Source organism: Danio rerio, chromosome 16 (assembly GCF_052040795.2).
Source record: "Danio rerio strain M-AB ecotype USA chromosome 16, GRCz13ab, whole genome shotgun sequence".
Lineage (NCBI taxonomy): Eukaryota > Metazoa > Chordata > Actinopteri > Cypriniformes > Danionidae > Danio > Danio rerio.
In genome coordinates, this window is record NC_141036.1 from 17,175,117 (window position 1) to 17,194,610 (window position 19,494).

Below are 19,494 nucleotides of genomic sequence, written 5' to 3' on the forward strand. Positions count from 1 at the left end.
TAACGGACAGAGAGTGCATAATAAATAGAAAATAGAACAAACAGATCTTGATGTGACAACGATAAAAATGCAACACAGGCATCATTCTTCTCTAGGACAATATGACAAATGGAAATTGAAAAGTACTATGGAATTAACACTAGAAGCTTTATTTTTTTGTGTGTGTTTTTTTTTCATCTCTTATTTCAAATTTAATTAGCCTAATTTTGTCATTAAGCTTTCAATATTATGTAAATGGCATAGTGTAACCACCTGGTTAAACCTCATATAAAACACAGTGCCAAAATTTCCTTCAGTTAACCAAAGAGAAAACTGAAGTCATTGCATTTAGGAACAGAGATGAGGGGTTAAACTAACAAATTAAGGTTAAGAATCTTGGTGTGATTCTGGAGTTAGATCTGAATTCAGGAGTCATTTCAAAGCAGTAACTAAATCAGCATACTACCATCAAAAAACAATGCAAGAATTAGATGCTTTGTTTCCAGTGAAGACTTGGACTGCTTTTATCACCAGCAGGGCGGATTACTGTAATGGACTCCTGACTGGCCTTCCCAAAAAGACAGTCAGACAGTTGCAGCTCATCCAGAACGCTGCTGCATTACATTCAGAATAGATTTTAAAGTATTACAACTTGTCTATAAATCACTAAATGGCCTAGGACTTCAATACATTACAGATATGCTGACTAAATACAAACCTAACAGATCACTCAGATCTTTGGGATCAAATAAATTAGAAATTCCAAGGGTTCAGTCAAAGCAGGGTAAATCAGCCTTCAGCTACTACAACCCTGCTGCTGGAATCAGCTTCCGGAAATGATCAGATGTGCTCCAACATTAGGCACATTCTAATACAGACTTAAAACACATTTGATTAGCTGTGTCTTTTCTGAATGAGCACTGTGCTATGTCTGATAGCTCGCACTACTATGTCTTTCTTTTCTTTTTAATTATTTTACAACCTGTTTTATCACATTTTAATCTGTTTTTCATTATTTTAAATTCAGAATTTTAAAGACATAATTTATATGTCCTTGTTTCTTTTATTCTTGTTTATGCAAAGCACTTTGAATTACCACTGTGTAAGAAATGTGCTATATAAATAAACTTGCCTTGCCTATATAGGTTATCATTAAATCAAATAAACAAACAAACTAACTAACTAGCTAACTAAATGATTACATTTTGCTTGGAGTGTTTTCAGAAACACAACAAAACCACAAAAAGATAAACAATTCAATTAGAAATTTCAAAATAATGCAACAAAATAATAAGATTTTTTAAATCTGTGAATGTCATAATATATTCTGTTGTGTGTTTTACTGATAAAAAAAAAATACCCATAATCACCCATTTCTATCATGGTTTCACAAAAATATAAATAAATAACTCAAAATAGTAACTGCTTTAAAAAAGCTTTTCATTGATGGAACAAGAAAAATATGATGAAATATTAAGACTCATGGCGAGGCAGTGGCACTGTAGGTAGTGCTGTCGCCTCACAGCATGAAGGTCGCTGGGTCGCTGGTTCGAGCCTCGGCTCAGTTGGCGTTTCTGTGTGAAGTTTGCATGTTCTCCCTGCCTTCGCGTGGGTTTCCTCCGGGTGCTCCAGTTTCCCCCACAGACTAAAAACTGGTGTGGTACAGGTGAATTGGGTAGGCTAAATTGTCAGAAGTGTATGAGTGTGTGTGTTAATGTGTGTGGATGTTTCCAAGAGATGGGTTGCGGCTGGAGTTGTAAAAACTTGCTGGATAAGTTAGCGGTTCATTCTGCTGTGGCGACCCCGGATTAATAAAGGGACTAAGCCGACAAGAAAATAAATGAATTAAGACTCATATTAAGACTTAATTACCTGCAAAAAATTAACCACTTGCTAGTTTACCTTGTTTTTTATTAGTATTTTATTTGTCATTATTATTTGTACTTATCTGTATATGTGTTTAATGTATATAAATTGTTTATATTTCAATAATTCATTAGTGGCTTAGAAAATTAGAACTAATATAGCATTAGGTCATTTTTTGTTTAGAATGTTCATTTCACTTTACAAAATTTTCTATTATCATTAGGATTAGAATAACCAGTGTCTATTATGTCAGCTAATCCCTTTGGTCTTCATCTTGATAACCTTTTGAGAGTGGGTTTAAGTCTCTTCAGAACTGCTCTCCATCTTGTCAGTACTATAACGTATTTATGCTGCCAGCAAAATAGGGTTTGTGATTAAATATTGTATAAGGTGCAAGATTAACACCAATAACTGAGGAATAGGGAAGTGTTCTTATTTATGTTTGTTATATGATGTTATATATTTATTTCACAGCTTCCTTTACATCTTTAGAGTAACTTCAAACAGGAGCTAGAAGAGGTTCACCTATGTTGTTCTCTAAATATAATCAACTTACAATCCTCTTCATTTGTGGATCTGGCATTGTTTTTGTTCTGCGATCTGTTGCCTTTGTTAGCTTATATGGCATTGTTCTTCATTTCTTGGCTTATATGACACTGTTCTTCATTTGCTCTTCATTTGTTTGTCACATTTGCTCAGTGAACAAACCCATTTTTCAATTTTCTTTTCTGAATTGTTACCAAACCAAATGATGCTTCTAGATTTTCAGGTAAACATTCCCCCTTTCATCCCTTTATGAATTTCTGAAGGGATGGATCTATAACTCTTTTATTCTTTTATTCTTTAACTTTTATTCTTGCTGTTCGATGACATGAAGCTTTTAGATTAACATATTGCATTTCATGGTGTGTGGTGGTCTTGATGCCTAAAGCGTAAATGCAAGGTCTTACCCTTCCCAGGGTGTCTCTCTTTACATCAAAGGGGTCTTAACTACCAGACACAACTGCAGATTCCCACAGAGACCCCCAGCTCAACCTGCCTCTGAGCGTATTTGGTGCAGTTCAACTGCTCAGGGGTTTCTAACAAAAAACAATCAGATTATGGTACCTAGACATAAATAATCACAGTCCCTTTTAAATGGCTTTAAACCGCCCTTGTGCTTTGCTTACATTATGTTAATTAATTCTCCAAAGTCTTCGTCAGCCCATTGACAGATTGCCCACTTGTTTGACTTCTCCTTACAGCAGATTTAATTAAATGGGCGGACATTTTTGCATGTAACAAACGGCTCATTTCCCTGCAGACTGATTAGTGAAGTTCAAGATGAAATATTGATCCTCTGTTTCTGGTGATGATGTTTATATTCACGTCACTTTCAGGAGTCCTCCATAATAAAGACAAAGAACTGACATTCCTCCGATACGCTCTTGGTTTACTTGAATATAAGTGAAATGCATTGCAAATCTTTGGGCTTATTTCTGTCATTTTTACTTATAAACAAGCAAACTTTGTAATTCAATTGTTTTCCCAAGTGTTTTTTTTTTTTTTTAGGAGTGGGATAGTGTATTAGGGGATAATCTTTCGCTATATATTTTACACAAACATAATCTTGTTATATTAAGTGAATGTGTTTTTACAAAGGAATGGCTTGAGTGAATGTTTCAGTAACTCACTCATAATTTTGTTCTTAAATTAATCTCGTAAAGAACTTTGATTAAATAATTCAATGGTTACATAAAAAAATGCATATTTACCTACACTGTAAAAAAATCTATTATTTTACGTGTTTTTTTTTTCCGGCAGCTCGGGTGCCGAAAAAAGTATAATAACGGCTGTTAAATTACAGACATTTACCATGAAATAACAGATGGTAAATTGCAAAAATTCACCAGAAATTTTATTTAAAGGAATTTTTTGTTATCTGAGATCCATTATTTTACAGTATTTTCATTTAATGTCCATTAGTTGACCTTTTTCCGACACCCCAGCTGCCGAAAACCCCCCATAAAATAACAGATTTTTTACTGTAACACCCCCGGGTAATTTTATTTTCGGCAGAACATTAACCGTAAAATAATAGCTGTAAATTATAGAAATGGACCATTGAATAACAGTCGTAAATTACAGAAATTTATTTTAATTTTAAATTTCTGGTAAATTTCTGCAATTTAACGTCTGTTGTTTTACGGTAAATGTAATTTAACAACCGTTTCTTAACTTTTTTTACGACACCCCAGCTGCTGAAAAAAACCCTAAAATATATATTTTTTTACTGTAAAAAAGGTTTCTTTTTTTATATTTACATTTTTTACTTTTACATTTTGACACATTTAAACAATTGCAGAAATGTTCTGACCAAAATGTCATATACAGTACAGATACTTAATAAATAACCTACTATAAATTAAAAGCATTAAGCTAATGTATGCGTTATATTTTTGTTTTCACAAGCATTGGAGACATAACGTAAAATCTGCTTTTTATTAACAGGTAACTTATAGCTTTTGTCATGAGCCATGGCTGTGTTCAAAATGGCATTTAATATTTTCAAAGTGCACTGCAAAAGGAACGCAATTGTCAATATGAACATTGTTAAAACTGAATGAAAGGAAGGTACACATAAGAGTGATGACTTAATGTTTTTTAGATAGTTCCAAGTTTTAATGTTGCAACGTTCTAAATGAATAGGGCATAGGGGGATTAACTGGGAATAGAAAACAACCAGGAACTATGCTTCTAACTGCTTTAGAGGTGTAGTTGCAAGCGTACAAGTTTGCAATGCAGTTTGTGAATGTTTGCTAGAACAATGGATTTGGTAAACACAATCATTTTGGTAAAATCAATGAACTATGTTTGTCACGACGGAACTTGCGACCTTAGTTGGCTAATGATGGTTTTCAAAAACACACCCCAGGCCGATTAAAACCTGGTGAAGTGGTTAAAAATTGTGTCTGATTTGAGATGTCGCTGATGCTATCACTGTCACAGGTTGCATTAAAGTATTGTTGAGGGCTCCAAGAGCAGCTGGTTGACTCAGTCAGTGTAGTTTCGACATTACGCAGGAGCTTTGATGGCCACACTGCTATTTCACAATTGTCCAGAATCACCATATATTATGGATTTATTATTAAACAACTTTAGTCACACTAATGCTCAAATACAGTATTTCAAAACAATCAGTCCACTTTTTTTATACAATTTACATCTTATACATCATGATTACAAAAAAGATATTAAAAAATTCAAATGTTCTCCCTATTTTCTCACCCTCCTGGTTTCAAACCTGTTTGAGTTTCTTTCTTCTGATGATTACAAAAGAAGATATTTTAAAGAGAGCTGAAAACCTGTAACCACTGACTTTGATAGTGGAAAAAACTAATTCTTTGGATAGCAATGGCTAAAGGTTTCCAACATTTTTCAAAATATCTTGTTTTGTGTTTAACAGAAGAAAGAAATAGTTTAAACAGGGTGAGTAAATGATAACAGAATATGCATTTTCCCATTTATGAGTTTGCAAATACTTTACTGCAGTCATTTTTTTGTTAGCTAATTTGTTTTTCCTATCTAGGTTAGATTGTGTGTATAGGTTTATTTTTAACCTGTCCATTCCCATTGGCATTTTCTGTATTCAGGTGCTTTACATAAAATGTTGCTCACTTAGTTTAGAAATGTCCTTTTGTTTTAATAATTTTGGATTGATATGTTTGCAGTATATATATCTTTTATTATTCCTCTTTATTAAATACATTACGTTCATTACGTCAATATGATATTTTAATGTTTTTAAATAAGCTGTTCTTGCTCACCAAGGCTGCATTTATTGAATCAAAAATGCAGTACAAATTGTGAAATGTTATTGCACCATAAAATAAATGTTCAATAGTAGTTTATAATTTAATTTAATTATTTTATTCCAGTGAATTTAAAGATGAATTTTCAGCTTCATTACTCCAGTTTTATTAAGGCCAAACTCATATCCAATAATCTTCACAGACTGATTGAGAAATGTCTAATATACAATGAATCAAAAATTAAGCCTTAAATTGATAATAATAATAATAATAATAATAATAATAATAATAATAATAATAATAATAATAAATAAATAAATAATCCACATACAATTTCTCTTAATAATATAGACACAGGTGACGTGGTGGTGCAGTGGGTAGCACGATCGCCTCACATCAAAAAGGTAGCTGATTCGAGCCTCGGCTAGGTCAGTTGACATTTCTGTGTGAAGTTTGCATATTCGCCCCATGTTGGTGTAGGTTTTCTCCAGGTGCTCCAGTTTCCCCCACAAGTCCAAAGACTTGCGGTACAGGTGAATTGGGTAAGCTAAATTATCTGTATTGTATGTGTGTAAATGAGTGTGTATGGATGTTTCCCAGTGATGGGTTGCAGCTGGAAGGGCATCTGCTACGTAAAACATATGGTGGATAAGTTGGAGTTTCATTTCGCTGTGGCGACCCCAGATTAATAAAAAGGACTAAGCTAAAATAAAAGAATGAATGAATGAATATAGACACATTGCTTTTGTGTTTTAAACTGAAGAACTTTTATTATTATTATTATTATTATTATCATTAAACCAAATGTTATTTATTGTAAGGTTTTATAACTGCCCATATAAATAAACTAAAGTAAACCCTTTTAGGCATCTTCATTGAACTTGAACTGAATTTACATAAAATTCCAACGTCTAACAAGAAAGATGTGACAACTTTTGGAATTGTACTTTGTTTAATAGCCATTATTGATGTTTAAATTTTTATTTATTTATTTATTTATTTATTTATTTATTTATTTATTTATTTATTTATTTATTTATTTTTGTTTCATGTGTTTTCTCGTTTCCACCTTAATCTCTTTCCTCACATACGGTTTTTATTCTCTTTTTGAATTAAATAGACATATTTTTCTGTTGTTATTGTAATACTACGAATACATTTGTATTGACTTCAACATTAAATCTGGCAACGCAATTTGATCTGCCATGACGAGAGCCACTAAGTTTCCGTCTTATGGCTCCGCTTTTAACTCCACCTCCAACTGCACTCGGCTAATCTCGTTGACCACCGTTTGGAGCCGTGGTTCAAGTTAAACGCATATATTATGCAACTGATGCTGTACAGTCACATGACAGTATGACGAATGTACTGCAGTAGACCCTGCATACATTTACTCATATTCACAACATTAAAATGAATTCATATTTTCAATTTCATATTTTATTAACTATTATTTTAAAAAGTAGGCTACTGATAAATAATAATAATAATTTAGTATCAGACTGCTAATGACTCGTTTAACTTGTCTGGTAACGGTAAATTCGTTCGTGTTTTGCACAATTTGATTGACAAAATGATTCAGTCCCACACTCAAAAGGAGTGTTAAGTTTCTAAAATGGTCAGAGCATTTGAATGCATTGGAATTACATGCTCAACTAATTTCATAACGAATTAGCATATTGAATTAATCAATTACTGAACTGAATAACTTCACTTCACTGAAAAAAATATATTCATTGGACTTTTATAGCCTATTGTTTTTTAAGATAACTGTTTACAAACAATTTATATGGGCTGAATTTAAACAAACAAATTTGTTTAAAAAACTATTTGTTTAAATTCAGTCCATATAAATTGTTTCCTTAAATTTATTTATTATTTTTTAGTGTGCTATATAGCTAGCTATAGTGGCATATTATATGACATATTTCCGTTATATTATTCCTATACACATGCAGATTTAGTAAAGAGAAGAGGCTGACAAAGAAAATGGATACTTTTATGGATACATCAACATGACAATATTTTAAAAATATATTATGCATACTAGGCCAGAAGATGACAATATCACATTACAGTCCTGTGCTCTCATAGATATTTTGGTTGTCAAGTTCTCCCATGCCTAAAGTTAGCATGCAATATGAATGTGCATGACATCATTGTTTTGTAGATTGCACAAAAACAAACATTTCAAAATGTGAGAGACAACAGTGCTCAGGATAATTGAGTACACGTTTAGAAAACAAATATTTTAATCAACGAATATAGGCAATGTATTTAGAGTATTTCAACAAAAGAGATTTTGTTTATATTAAATTACAACCTACAAAAAAAAAATTACTTTTTTTTTTTCGCTTCTCCTGATTTTTCCCCTTTTAAAAAAAAATTGTTTATCATTTTTTTTTCTATGACATATAAATTTGGTTTTACTAGTTTTTGGACTGTTATCGTTGGTTATTACAATTATTTTATATTGTTAGACAAGCTCCAGATTTGGCTTTAGTACTGACTAATCTAATGTATACGCACAAATATAATAATATAGCTTCCTAATAAAAATATGAATTTAAAAGATAGATTTGTGAGGGGTGTACAATATATATATATATATATATATATATATATATATATATATATATATATATATATATATATATATATATATATATAGTACACCCCTATAGATAGATAGATAGATAGATAGATAGATAGATAGATAGATAGATAGATAGATAGATAGATAGATAGATAGATAGATAGATAGATAGATAGATAGATAGATAGATAGATAGATAGATAGATAGATAGATAGATAGATAGATAGATAGATAGATAGATAGATAGATAGATAGATAGATGACAGAGAGAAAGAGGCCCAATTCTTAGGGGCATATTTCCAATCCTACACATAAACACTCTGTTTCAAGGGGGAAGGGGTAGGGGTTGGCAGCCGCAGAGGTGAAAGTGTATAAAATAGAAATGGGAGTGGGCCAGAGAGAGAGAAATAGAAATAACATTCACATCTTTCCTAAATATGTTTTATTGGAAAAATACGCATAACCTGCAGAAAAGTAATATGCAGTTTATTTTGATGTTGGTAGCTGTTGATTTTTTTTATTCAATTTCAACTTTAGACTTCAAATTGTGTTAATTTGGAGTGATTCCTTAAGCAAGAACAAAAAGTAAACTCAGTGAATCTGACTGTCAGTTCAGCGTTTTATAGATTTGGCAACCCAGTGCACATCCAGTGGGTCCAGTGGAGATTGGCTTTTGTTCAGTTGGATGTTTGTTTTATACCACAAGCCCATGAACATGTATTGAAAGGTAAATTTCCATGACATTAACCAATCATGCTTTCTAAGAGCTAACACTGAAAATATGCACGTTACTATGTGTTTAATTTCAATATTATTATCTAATCATATCTCTCATGCATACAGTTGAAGTGAGAATTATTAGCCCCCCTTTGAATTTCTTTCTTTTTTATTTCTCAAATTGTGTTTACCAGGGCAAGGAAATTTTCACAGTATGTCTGATAATATTTTTTCTTCTGGAGAAAGTCTTATTTGTTTTATTTCGGTTAGAATAAAAACAGTTATTAATTTTTTAAACACCATTTTAAGGACAAAATTAGCCCCTTTAAGTTTTTTGATAGTCTACAGAACAAACTATCGTTATACAATTACTTGCCTGGGGGTTAATAATTCTGACTTTAACTGTACATACAGTAATAGCTGAACTGAGTGCATAATTATAGAACAAAATTATAGTGACAAATTTTGAAATGCGCAGGGAGACTCTGGTAAAGCTACCGTTTGCAAAAAAACAAGAAAAAATATCCTAAAATGTATTAGGGTTTACAAAAATAAATTAATGAATAAATAAATAAATAGTGCATGGTCATATGATACATGGGACATCAAAGCTGTGAATAAACAGTGTTATTAAGGTCATTTCATCTAATAAAACTTAAAACAGTTCAATTTTATTGTGAAACCACACATTCCTTTACTTTTAGAGGAACATTCATTCCCCTTTAAGGCAGTCACGGCATAACCATGTCCAGGTGAGTTTGCTTTTTTTATTTATATAACAAGACACTTTTTCACAGTGAACCGTGTTAGCTGTCAAAATTTATACTGGTTCAGCAAGTAGCCACCTTCTTTGAAGGAAAATAGTATGTTCAGCCTTTACTCAAGGAAAATAGAAAGATTCTGCCCTCTAGTGGTTCATACAACATTATCAGTAACTGTGAATATAAATTACGCTTTTGGGTTTATTTTCATCAATTTAGTTAAATGTGGTTGAATATTTTTTTTTCAACTGATCCAAAACCTCCACATAATAATGGTAATTTATGGCTGTAAAACATAATCCAAAATTCTACTATAAGCAATACAGTTGACCATAACTAAGTATTTTGTCAGTCATACATATAGTCTATTACAGGATTTTCTATGGCCAATCACTTCTCTTCTCTATCAGCTTGCATGTCTCTATCAGCCTTTCTCTCTATCTCTTTCCGTGCCTGGAGAGCATTTTCCATCGATCAATGTCAATCTTTTTTATTTATTTTTATTTTCCCTTTTTGCTTCATCCAAGCTAGATTAGCGAGCACAACACTTCATAATTATATTAATTTTAGGTTCCACATATTTTTATATACATAGATATATTTGTATTGCGTTCTACTGATGTTTGTCATATCGACTTTTTATAAGCCCGTTGCACTGCTTTTGTAATGACGTTGTTGTGAACGAAACATGACGATTTGACGTAATGTAACATTGCTACACCAAACCATTCAGATTTTTATCACTGTACGTTTGGCATGAAACGATAAAGTAAAAAGGAAGAGTTACAATGAAAGGATGCAGAGGGGGAGAGGATGCAGTTATCACTGAAGTTTTCCCTGCCTGCTGGTGAGCGCGCGTGGAGCAGAGCACGCGCCCACGCAACACTTTAACGCACTGCAAAGCTTTTTAATGTGACGCATCCTCAGACAAGAGACGATTTTTTTTACTTCCTCTTTAATATTAGCTGAAGCGAAAACATTTTTTAGGAAGAGCACGGACATGGAATAGACATCACGCTTATGTGGAGTATATTTTGATGGCATTTGTGCACGAGCGGTAAGTGTTATTTTTGTTGTTCAAACTTAAGATTCGACTTTTAGTGCCTTTCTTAATTATTTAAATTTTATTTGATCATATAATATAGTGTTGGGTCGACATTTAGTTCTTTAAATCAATAAAGTAAAGTCGATGTTTGGTAACAGGTGAATAAAAAAAAAAAAAGCATTTCACAATGTATTTTTTGATATGCTTTTAGGGTGTTTGTTTGTGCACGAAATATTGCAGTGTTATAACTGGTTAAAAGTCGTTTCCGAGTTGACCTGAACCAGGTCAAGGTGAAGGGCATTCTCATTAGGCCTCATTCACGTCATATCTAATAGCAGCAGCAAAACAAGTTTAGATAGTGCAGCTAATGTAGTTTGTATTTTTTCCTTTGGATCTCTCTTATATCGATCTCCTGATAGTGGTTGTATATTTGCATTTAATAAAATAAATAAATAAATAAAATAAAATAAAAAAGAATAAAAAAATGACCTCTCTGGACAGAAATAAAAAAAAAGAGTTTAGATAGCGTGTAATAACTTTATAAATTATTTAAACATATTGTAGAAAATATTTGTGATGTTTGGTTGCTTGCTGTAAAATGAGTTTTAATCCATGAACATCAACAACTGACTAAATAAAAAGACAAACAATGGATATTGGAGACTGGCATGCATGCAAATATGATATATTCAATAATGCAATAATAGATTCTGATACTTATCTATTAATGCATTAAAAAGCTAAAGCTGTACTTTTTTACAATATTAGTTAACACAAACTAACAATTGAGCATTATCTACCACAAAGAAAGATAAATATAATAAATGCTCTCTTTATATTGGTAATTGTTATTATTAGTCAACAAATGAAACTGAATTGTGAAGTAAAGCAAATATAACTATATCTGATGAATGTAAAATCTAGATCTGTACACTGAAACAGTTTTGGTTCTAAAAAAAATAGAAACGCTAAGTTGCAATGTTCATTCATTCATTCATTTTCTTTTCAGCTTAGTCCCTTTAAGTTGCAAAGTTGCAAAATAAAAAAAATATATACAAGTGCATTTTTTTTACTAATTATTCGAACACTATTTGGGTATACCACAGGATTGAACATGAACAGTAGAAACACATAATTAAACTATGTTTTTTGTTAAATACATAATTGAAAAATCACATTTAAATTGTGGATGATACCGTACTCTTTATCATGTTTTTGTTGTGTTTTTCTTAATGAATTTTACAAAGAACAAACTTTAAAAAATATCAAATATTTAAATATAAATCCCTGCATGAACATATTAGTAAATCGCCCAAAATCATGCTATTTCAACCTTTTTTTTAATTTAAGATCAATATAATTGTCCTTCCTCAGTGCTGCTGCAAAGAGGATTTTCATTTCATTTCTCTTTGCTTCATCTGCTACTGTTTACAATATTATCAGTTTGTAACTGAGTGAGATTATCTTCAAGGTCATTAGTATTACGAATCAGTGCTTTCTTTCTTTTTTGGACTTCTCTCAGGAGAGTGAAGAGTAGTTTTTCCTTTTAAAAATGATGATATAGCAACATCACAATTTCTTCGGGAGAATTGATGTTGAGGATATGTTGCGATATGTGAAAATGAACACTTAAAGCTAAACGCTTTCAGACTTAAGGATTAGCTCTTCATCTCCCATCCTCCTCCTTAGTATGATAGGATGGAGACAGAATCTGAAACTGATAGCGTGAGAGAGTGATCTGCTTTTTCCCGTGTAATCTATTCAAAATGATTATTTTTTAGCGGATAGTTATTACTGCATTAATTTAGCTTTTGATGCTTGATCTTTGATCACGTTTTTGATATAGTGTCTATGAACTATTTTATTATTATTATTGGTGAAAGCAAGAGAAATCCTGATAGAAATAGATAAAGGAAATAAGAATTAGATGAAAAGATTTATGCGTTATTTCAGACTAACGATTAATCTCTAAGAATGCAAGAGGCAGAGCTGTAGGAGGTAACAGAGAAAATTAAAGCAGATATTTTTGAGATGAAGAACATTGAGAAAAAGTATTTCCATCAAAACTTGCTTGAGGAAAGAACATAAGATAGATGTGTTGATAGGGCATGATTTTATTCATTAGAAAAATAAAAAATAAATTACCTGCAATCAGATTTATAAGCAAGCAATGATTATATGCTACAACAGTTTGATACGGTCCTTGACATTCACTCTGCTTGTCTGTGTTTGACCAGTCTAGAGAGTAGTGCTGCATGATATTGGAAAAATCTGACACTGCGATATTTTGCTTTTCTGCGATATACACTTACCGGCCACTTTATTAAGTACACCTGCTCAACTGATCGTTAAAGCTAATTTCTAATCAGCCAATCACGTGGCAGCAACTCAATGCATTTAGGCATGTAGACATGGTCAGGACAATATGCTGCAGTTCAAACCGAGCATCAGAATGGGGAAGAAAGGTGATTTAGGTGACTTTGAACGTGGCATGGTTCTTGGTGCCAGATGGGCTGTTTTTTTAGAAAGGTATTTCAGAAACTGCTAATCCACTGGGATTTTTCTGCTCAACCATCTCTAGGTTTTACAGAAAATGATACAAAAAGTGAAAAATATCCAGTGAGCAGCAATTCTGTGGGCGCAAATGCCTTGTTGATGCCAGAGGTCAGAGGAGAATAACCAGACTGGTTTGAGCTGATAGAGAGGCAACAGTCACTCAAATAACCACTCATTACAACCAAGGTGTGCCGAAGAGCATCTCTGAAAGCGCAACATTTTAAACCTTGAGCCGGATAGGCTACAGTAGCAGAAGACCACACCAGCTGAGGCTACAAATCGCACAGGCTTACCAAAATTGGACAATACAAGACTGAACAATGTTGCTTGGTCTGATGAGTCTCGATTTCTTTTTCGACATTCAGATGGTAGGATCAGAATTTGGCATCAACAACATGAAAGCATGGATACATTTTGCCTTGTATCAACAGTTCAGGCTAATGGTGGTTGTGTAATGGTGTGGGAAATATTTTCTTGGCATACTCTGGGTCCATTAGTACCAACTGAGCATCTTGTCAACACCACAACCGACCTAAGAATTTTTGCTGACCATGTCCATCCGTTTTAGTTCCACAGTGTACGCATCTTCTGATGGCTACTTCCAGCAGGATAACGCGCCATGTCATGAAGAGCGAATGATCTCAGACTAGTTTTTTTGACAATGAGTTCACTGTACTCAAATGGCCTCCACAGTCATCAGATCTCAGTCCAATAGAGCACCTTTGGGATGGGGTGGAAAGCGAAATTTACATCTTGGATGTACAGCCGACAAAATTGTAGCAACTGCGTTATGCTATCATGTCATTATGGACCAAAATCTCTGAGGAATATTTCCAGTACCTTGTTGAATCTATGCCACAAAGGATTAAGGCATTTTTGAAGGCAAAAGGGGGTCAAACCCGGTAGTAGAAAATATACTAGTGTGTATATTGTGATATACAATGTTATACTTGGAAAGACTTTTTCGTTACATTTTATTTTAAGGTTCAGTTCTCGCTCTTAGCAAACCATTTTGACTTTTGCTTCAATAAACTCCTAATAGTTATTAAGGTAGTTTAGGTATTAGGTTGGATTATGGATGTAGAATAAGATCACAGAATGTGCTTTTTAAGGACTAATTAGCAGCCAATATCTCAATAATATGCATGCTAATAAGCAATATACAGCAATGCACAAATATCTTTACATGTGAAAAAAAATTATTTACTATTATTATTATTTACTACATAGATTTAAAAAAAAAATCTCCATGTCTTCTTCATGTTTGGGGGGCTTTTTTGAGTTTATTCGTGTAACATTTATTTTTATTGTTATTTAATTATTAGTAGCATTATTTATTATATGCATATTTACATTTATTTTAATAAAAATAAGTTTAGGTTTATCCACCTGTTGGGTTTAAGAGACGTATGTGTCCCTATATAAGGCATAGGAATAGGACGTGTGTTTGGATATAACTTTTTGACCACACTTTGTTATTATTGTTCATTTATTTGTTTGCTGGGAATTAGAACTGAATTTAGAAATATTTTTGAAACAAATCTTTGTGCTTAACAAACAAAATTAAATATGTAGGCTAATGCATGTTTTCGGTGGAGACCATTTCCTCTTTTTTAAAAGAGTAAAGTAAAAAGTAAAAGTAAAGTAAAGAGGCTGAATGAAGAAGGCTCATTCTTTATCCTCACGCTGATTGTCTGTTCAACTGTTTTCTTGCTAGTGAAACATTCAGTTTTTTCCACTCAAGTGCACCATGTAAATAGCAAATGTGCCATGGCGCGACGCAACTGACTCTTAAAGGCAATATGAGATGAGACTCTTGGTTTAAAGCATGTTAAGCTCAAAACACACTCATAACTCATTAATAAGCACAACTCTGTTAGACCATGTGCCGAGGTGCAAACTGTATTTTTCCATCCTTAAAATAGCAGAAGTGGATTCGGACACACCCTTAATGCTTTGCACCATGCGCTTTAGACTTTATGCATAGATTGTTAAAATAGAGCCTTTATAGTTATCTCATTCTTTGTGGAAAGATAACTTTAAACATAGTTGGCAATAGATCTGTGCAGTCCAATTAATAGAAATCTAGTTGTAATCATGATTTGAAATGTTTTGATTAGAAAACTGTAAAAGACTAGAATATGAATGTGGTATACTGTTAAAAAAACAAAAACAAAATAAAAAACACCCTCCTCCTTAATGTAGTGGTTAAACCTTATTTTGATGGATCGTTTGTTGTATATAAGTTACATTGCATCTACATCTCAACTAATTCTCATTAGATTACAAGTAGACTGTTGGGGATAGGGTTAGTGTAAGTTGACATGTACTTAGTTGACATACTTACAAAGTTTCTTTTATTAATTTGTGTTTTCCATACTGTCCCAACCTTTTCTGATTTGGGGTTGTATAATGACTACACATACTGTATATAGATTATATTTAAATAGAAAATTTATATTTCTTTTATTTTAATTGTGCGCTGCACAATAGTGAGAATATTGGGCTGTTTATTAAATCACAAGGCAGTCAGAAAAAGACACAATTCAACACACATGTGCCATTTGTTTTTTCATATGTTAATCTGGGATCACCACAGCAGAATGAACCCCCAACTTATTCAGCATATCTTTTACGCAGCGGATGGCCTTCTAGCTGCAACCCATCTTTTTAAACATCCATACAGATTCATTCACACACATACACTAGGGACTAGGTCTTTAGACTGTGGGGGAAATTGTAAAAAATCCTGCCACCATTATTTATGAACAAGATAGTCAAATGGCTTTGTCGTGTTTTCATTATGACAGTTTACTCTGTTCATTTTTTCCAATGCAAAAAAAGTCAGATTTGGTGACACTTCCTGAAAATGCTCAAGACTATAAACTATAAACTATTTGCACAGCCATTTAAAAACTACAGTAAAGTTAGACATCACTGCATTTAGTGAGGTATCTGAGTACAAGACACTGAATATGTATGTTTAACATTTTTACTGCATTTACTCTTTGCAATTTTAATTTATTCACAGCTTTGTGCAAATAAATAAATACACATTTATGTACAACAAACATAAACTCCCTTTGGGTAGAGCTGTGTACAATTATAAACAATATTGCAGTACATATTGGAACTGAATCTAACTCATAAATAGGTCTGTAAATCATTCATGAAATTGTTCAATTTAGAAGACATTTTCAGGAAAAAAAAAAATTTATGTAATGACACAAGTAATGAAATGATGACTATTAGTTTTATATGAAATAACTATTCAGAATTCACAAGTTTAGTTTATTTTGACTGACATGACATGCTGTAAGCAAATGATAATATTATAAAACAGCAGAGAGTTGTATGAAAGCAATTGATGCAAGTCCAAAAGCATTTGCAGTTTGTTGGAAGGAATGATAAACTGCCACTATGATGTGGACAAATGACTAATTGTTTTGATAAATGTATTAACTGTGGGGCAAATGTAAAAAGTTTTGTGAGAAATGCATTAAAGCGAATGAGAAAAACTGTAAAAAAGAGTAATGTTATTTTCATGATGGATAAAAATAAAGTCAAACACATCTTTCACTTAGATTTTACAATGTATGTGGATTCTTTTTTTCTCAGCCTTATAGAGTGGAGGAACTATGACGTCAATTTGTATGCAAAAACCTGGAAGCAAGTTACAATTTTAGCAGTTCCGGTTCCCTCGTCCCAAAGTCAATAGCCGCGTTTCCACTATCGCGCCTAAAGCGAGCGAGCCAGGGCGAGCCAAGGCCAGTGGCGTTTCCACTGTCACTTCCGGGGCCTAATCGGGCCAAAGCGGGGCTTTCTCGGGGCCAACGGCCAGCCTTTTTCGGCCCGCCGAATACCTTGGGCCAAGGAGGGCCAGCCGGGGCTTCGGGGCGGAGTGAAAGGAGAGGCGGGCACAGTTTTCCGATCGCACTCGAGTACATGCGCCAAACAAATAAATAAATAAGGGAAAGAAAACATCTGGAACAAATTATAGGCTGGGGTCTTTTTTGCATATGATCACCCTTAAGTTTTAAATGTAAGGCTGTTGCATAAAATGATATTTCTTTGCTGCATCTTTGATGTTTCAATAACGCATAATAATCTTTACACTATATTAAAGACACAGCAGACAGTAAAGGTTTTCAAGAGGTTTTGTCAAGTTTAATACTGTAAGTGTGTTTTTGCGCGTTTAGATGCCTGTGTATGTGTGTGAGACCGAAAAAAGAGCGCTCCATTCATAGCTCTGTTGATGCCGCGAGCGGGCTTTTTTTCTTTTATTTTTATTGTTTTAATTTATTTTGGAGATAATACACTATATGAATACAACAGTAGGACATTAAACTTTACAAATTTCATGTCCACTTTTGTAGGCTCAAAACAATAGTGTCATATACATAAAATAGCCCTATATTGAAATAATTTAAAGAATTACAAATATTAGATAGGCCTATAATAAAATCACATTAAATAAACCAATATAAAACTAACAAAAGCTATAGCTATAACCATTAGGTACTATATCAAACTGTTCAAACTATATCATTCTAAGTGAAAGCAGCTAGGCGACCTTTTTTTCTGTCTGCAGCCGCGCAGCACTTTTTTGACGGGGAAAACTGCAAGTTCAAAATGTGTTCTGTGTCCTCAAACAAGTGTGTATGTTTTTATATGACGTGGTAAAATTAAAAAAGTAAATTTTAAATACATAAAGAGCTTTATTAGTGCATAGCTGCTGAGAACGAAATATAGGCTATATTTTATTACGTGCTGCTCTTATGTGCTGAAACACTGAACACTTTCCTTTACTTAAGATATAATAAGCAACATCTTTAAATAAAGGGAATCACCTATTAAGTGTCATAAAGCCTATAGGAGGAAAAAAAATCATGTTTCAGTTCTCTCCGGAGCATTTGGGATGAATGTTGGACAGATTCTGTCTAGAGGATGTTATAAAAAACATTTTTATATCGAGTTATTAACGGAGAATTTTATATATGTGGTGTTATATTATGGATGTGTGCGCTCCCTGCGCTCCGGGTCCCTCCGTTGGTGGCAAGACCACTGGATTTCGATGCCAGTCGGTCGGCGAGTAAATGAATATGATGAATGAAAACACACAGGCATGTGGGTATAGACATGCGTTGTACTGCTGTACAGTAACGTGTCATTTGTTTGTTTTGGTTGTTCTAATTTTAATAGTTTCGTGATGATGTGATGGTGTGCTTTATCTGCATGATTCTCGCTGAAGTGGGCGGTTTGAGTGACGTTCGATTCGGGGGATGTTCTGGGGGCGGGGTTTGCGTGACGCGCTGCGAGCTACTAGCCCCACAGTGGAAACGCGACATGATTTCGGCCTCACTGCTCAACCTCCCGGGCGATTGGCCCGGCCTGGCCCGATATAAGCCCTGGCTCGCACTGGCCTGATAGTGGAAATGCGGCTAATGGGTTTTTTAATGGGGTTTCAGTAAAATTTGGTGAACACAAACTCAAAACATTTTCGCGTTTTGTTCTACAACATAAAACACATCAGTTAAATCACGCTCTTGATTTTTTAAATTGGTTAAGCTTCTTTAAAAGACGGTTGCTGTCAAGTTGCTAAATGGCACTACAGTCAGTGACGGAGACAATAAATGTCATTGAACTGATCTGGTCTAGAGAGCAGCTCGCTTGCGTTGTGCATTTGGATTCGTCTGTTATTTAAGTGTTTTCATCAATAGTATTTTATAGTTTTTAGTGTTTTTCTAATTGGCAATTCATATTGTGTGTAGATAATGCCTTCAATTGTAAAGGCAATCGAGACGGATACTTTTTTTGATCATTTATTTTAATTAAACAATATTATGAAGATACCAGTGTTGCCTGTCTCTTTCCTGCTCTCAGTAATGCAAACGTGTTAATAAATGTGTAAAAATACATGCATGTTAACTGTCATTTTAACGTTATCAAGTGATTTTTCGTAGTTTTTTCTTCTTCATCTGAACATCTTTAACTGTCATAACTGCAATATTTACACTCCTACAGTACATATAATGTATAGCATAAGTGACATTTATGTGATTTCATAACATAAAAAGAATACTGAATGTTGCTCTGTGTCCATGATGGAACTTGCAGGCATTTAAAAGACTTGTCCCTCATGCCTCATTTCTGTTGTCTGTTAAGGTAAGCACTCACTGTGT

At 33.3% G+C, this 19,494-nt stretch overlaps 1 protein-coding gene across 2 annotated transcripts in view; it reads left to right on the top strand.

Moving 5' to 3' along the window:
• The first annotated feature begins 10,557 nt into the window (after nt 1–10,557).
• kcnj14 (potassium inwardly rectifying channel subfamily J member 14) overlaps nt 10,558–19,494 on the top strand; it is a 65,374-nt gene continuing 56,437 nt past the window's right edge. For both annotated transcript variants that reach the window (NM_001326474.2, NM_001444207.1), the window contains 1 exon segment: nt 10,558–10,768. The gene's annotated coding sequence lies outside the window, so the exon portion shown is untranslated.